The sequence below is a fragment of the Equus quagga genome, chromosome 7, assembly GCF_021613505.1.
Source record: "Equus quagga isolate Etosha38 chromosome 7, UCLA_HA_Equagga_1.0, whole genome shotgun sequence".
Classification (NCBI taxonomy): domain Eukaryota; kingdom Metazoa; phylum Chordata; class Mammalia; order Perissodactyla; family Equidae; genus Equus; species Equus quagga.
In genome coordinates, this window is record NC_060273.1 from 2,745,074 (window position 1) to 2,749,417 (window position 4,344).

Here is a 4,344-nt window from a genome sequence, read left to right on the forward strand (position 1 = left end):
CACTTCCTGGGCCTCGGTCTTGCACTTGCAACACCCCAACTGTCACCTTGCCCTGGGCTCCCAGCTGTGGCCCCTCAAAGTTGCTCCTCTATTGACAGCCTGGGAGCAGAAGTAGCCCAGGCCTGGGCTCCATCAGGCGCTCCCTCAGCCCCCAGGTGGTCCATGTGCTCTCAGGCTGGCCCTGCCTAGGTGGAGTTGAGGGTGAGCTGAGGGGATGGCTGTGCTGGGGGTGGGAGATGGGGGCATTGCAGGGGCTGGGGGTGCTCAGTTGCACCCAGTGCTGGTCCTGAGTGGCGTCAAACTGGCCTGAGGTCCCAGGCTGGCTGCCATTCTCCACAGGCCCATGCCAGCACTCAGGCAGCCTGGCAGTGGTGGCGGGCACCGGCATTTCATCTGCCAGTGGCCAAGCAGGCACCCAGCCCATACCTCCTGCATGGCCCCTCCTGGTCTCCCCGCCTGCCTCCTCCTGGGCCAAGCTTCCCTGGCGCCCTGTGAGGTGAGCCGTGTGTCTGGGTCTTTGTAGGGGGCCCTCAGCTATCCAGGTCTCAAGCAGACACCTTGGGCCCAGACTGGCATGGGGTAGAGAGAGAGCGACACCATGTCTGGGGTAACTGGGCCTGCTGCCCGCCCAGGAGTTTGTGGACTAGCAGAGAGTGGAGGACTGTGGACTCGGGGGTCTGCGTGGACTGCCTGGCTTCAAATGCCAGCCCCATGCTCAGGAATCAATCTGGACCAAGTCCCTTCTGTCTGCCTGTTTCCCCATCTGTAAAATGGGATAAGAAATAGCTCCCCCAATAGCCCTGACACAGTGATACTCTTAGTGTCATCATTTTAGAGGACAGTGGGCAGACTCAGGAAGGTCAGATTCCTGCTCGAGCTCCCCAGCCAGAGAGAGCAGGTGTGTGTCCGATCTGCATCTGAATCCAGCACCCAGTCTGCAACCACGAGGCTACCCAGCTGCCCTCCATGAGGAGAACGACCAGGGAGCTGGTGCCTGTTGTGCTGGGCTGGAGCAGGTGGCCTGGCAGGAAAGCCCTCCCTGGGGAGCCTAAATGGATGGTCCCAGCTGTCTCAGGCTCTCCTGGGCCACCCCTGAGCCCCTCCCAGCAGTCAGTGGAAGGTCCAGCCTCCAGGACTCTGGGTTATGGCTGTCTGCAGGGCAGCACAGGAGGTGGGCATGTGGGGTGCTGCGCCGGGGCACTGGGCTGAGGGGGCCCGGTGGGAGCAGAGGGGCCTTGTGCAAAGGTGAGTCTGTGTGGAGAGGTGAGTGCCCTGGGCGTGGTCCTGTGTGTGTGCTCCTGTGAGCATGATCCCTGGGTTGGGGTCTTCATGTGGGGAGAGAGGGCATCAAGGGGTACAGGCAGGGCATGGGGGGCAGGAGTGAGGTGAGGCACGGGCACATCTCGGTGCTGGGGGCCATGAGTGCAGGAGGACCCGGCAAAAGCCCTGTAGTGCACTGGCAGCTAGACCCCTAGGTGTTGTGGGCTCAGAGGCCTCACACCAAGAGGCTCCCTCCCAGCTGCTGTCTCCTCGTCTCCTCACTGTAGCCCCTCTCCAGGCCCCACCCTGCCAGGCTGCCTGGTTTGGCAGGCTGGACTCTTTAGCCAGAGGTGCCGTGAGGGGCTGGCTGGGCAGGGGATAGGCCAGCAGATATAGAATATAAGGCTGGGGCCAGCCTGGTGGCGCAGTGGTTAAGTGCGCATGTTCCGCTTCAGCAGCCGGGGTTTGCAGGTTTGGATCCTGGGTGCGGACATGGCACTGCTTGGCATACCATGCTGTGGTAGGCATCCCACATATAAAGTAGAGAAGATGGGCACGGATGTTAGCTCAGGGCCAGTCTTCCTCAGCAAAAAGAGGAGGGATTGGCAGCAGTTAGCTCAGGGCTAATCTTCCTCAAAAAACAAAAAACAAAAAAACACACAAAAACAAGAATATAGGGCCTTCTGGACAAGGGTCTGGGAGACCTGAGTCACTGCTGTCCCCTGCCAGCTGATGGGGTCTACAGACGCACTGGAGGAGGTGGGGGTTGGTGTCCAGACTCTCCACTCCTGCTGTTTCCCAGGCCTGCCTCTCCTGTCCTCCATTCCTCAACTCCCCACCAAGCCTCCTGCACCCAGCCCAGGCTCCAGGCTCATGTGACCGCCCCCTAGGATGGAGAGGGGTTACTAGCTGCCCAGGCATCTTCTAGCAATCCTGCCCCAAGCACACCCTGAGCAGAGGTCCCCCCAGAGTCTGTCCCCCAAAGTGACAGTTGCTGCCGCTGGAGCTGAGCAGGAGATGGAGGGGAAGCTGGAAGGGCCTCCTGAGCATGGGGTGCCCCTCCCTGTGTGCCACCGTGCCTCATGGAGGGGAGGCTCAGGCCCACTCTTGCAAGCCCAGCCTCAGTTGGGGAGGAAGGGCTGTCTCTGGGTGTCGTCCGTGTGGTCTCCAGGGTTAGATGGATAACAGATTGGCTGTTCTTGGGGACCGCCTGTCTGTCAGATCCACTCTGCTACACTGTTGCCTCTCCATCCGCCTCTGTAACATCCTAACACTCTGTGGCCTCTGTCCCCTTTGCTCTCTATCCGGGTAACACTGTAACTCATTCTGAGTCTCCCCTGCCAGCCACACCCACAGTTCTTGGCCTGGCTCTCCCATCTCCCCAGCTGTGTTGGGGCTGGGCCTGGGGTGCCTGCCTACCTCTTGCCAGCTGCTGGGGGTACATCGGAGCCCTCCAGGCCTGGCGCCCGGTGCCAGTCCCTGACAAGGGTGGAGGACCCTCAGGGGGCCAGGTGGGGCTTGTCTGTCCTGGCTGTCAGCGCCCATGATGGATGAGGGGTGGGGCAGGGAGGAGGCTGGACTCCTGCTGCGGAGGGAGGGGGGACTGGCCCCTGGGGACTGCCAGCAGACCCTCTGCTACTGGGGGGCCTGGGTGAGGGCCTCCACCCAGCAGGGTCTTTAAAGGCCCGAAGGCCCAGTACCCTCCCACTCCGCCCAGCACCATGGGCACCCAGGCCTTCCCCGCCGCCCTCTTCCTGCTCTGCCTGACTTCTGAAAGCCTGCAAGGCGGTGAGGGCAGCCGCTGGCTAGACGGCCTGAACAGCTGAGGGTGGGGCTGGGGGTGTAGGGAGAGTGTTGGGTCAGATGCTGGGGCTCTGGAGACAGGGGGGGCAGATGTGTGAAGTCTGGGCTGGGCAGGGTTTTCGGGCACTAGGGGATAGAGGGCTGGGTCCTGACTCCTCCCCATCTCTGGGGTCATTGCCCTGAGTCAGTCCCCCTCCCTTGCTCCCCAGGGCTGCCTCCGTTGTCTCCAGGCCTGGGGAAAGGTAAGTGGGCCCTCCCAGCACTGGAGTCAAGGAAGAGGGCCTGGTCTCTCCCCCCAGGGGTCTGGGAGTTCTCTGTGGGAGAACCCCAGAAATTCCTCAGTTCCAGGATCCAGATGAGGGGCCTAGGAAAGCACGGAGTCCCTCCCTGTCTTTGCGGCAGGCAGCCTGTCCCTGGTCAGTTCAAGGGCAGGGAGCACAGACACCTGCCGCCCTAGGAACGGAGTTGCAGAGTTGCGTTGGGGCAGACTCTAGCTCTGGATGTGAGAACATCAGGCACGGAGGAGGGGCCTGGAGCTGGGTCTTAGGGGGACAGGTTGTGACAGGAAAGGGGAAGGACATCCCTGGGAGCAAGATGGGACAAAGGCCTGGAGGTGGGACAGGAGGGGAGGGAACAAGGCAAGCTGGAGCAGGGCCCGGGGCTGGGGCAGGAGGGGCTGGGTGTCACAGAAAGGTCTGTGGGGTCCTAAGGGTGGGAGAAGGGGCTCCCTCCTGAGATTTGATGCCTCCAGGCTGCAGGAGAGAAAGATTGGGGGGTGGCCAGGAGGATGAGATTTCCAGGAAGGGAGGGGTCCAAAGACCCTCTGAAGTAAGAATGGAGGGGAGAGGACACATGTCCCTGAGGAAGAGGGTGTGGGGGACCTGCCCAGACACCTCCCTCCATGCCGAAGGACCCTTCAGCCTCCGCTGTCCCTGACGCTGGTCTGTTCACCTGGCTCTGTCCTCGCCCCTCCTGTGACCAGAGGGGAAGCTGAGGCCCAGAGAGGGGGTGCACTCTTGCTCTGCAGAGCAGGAGGCGGGTCATACAGATTCAGCCCTCTTTGCCCTCTCCTAAGCCACCCCCCTTCTCCCCGACCCTGTAGGTTTATGGAGCTCAAATGGCTACAGATCAGGTGAAGCTGGCTGAGAGGCAGGCAGGGTGGGGGCAGCCCTGTGTCCTCTAAATGAGGGTGGGGCACCCCTGCTCCTGGCCCCTCCTGCCTGCCCAGGCTCAGCTTCTCATTTTCCCAACAGGCTACGGTCCCCCCAGTGGCCTGGGAGC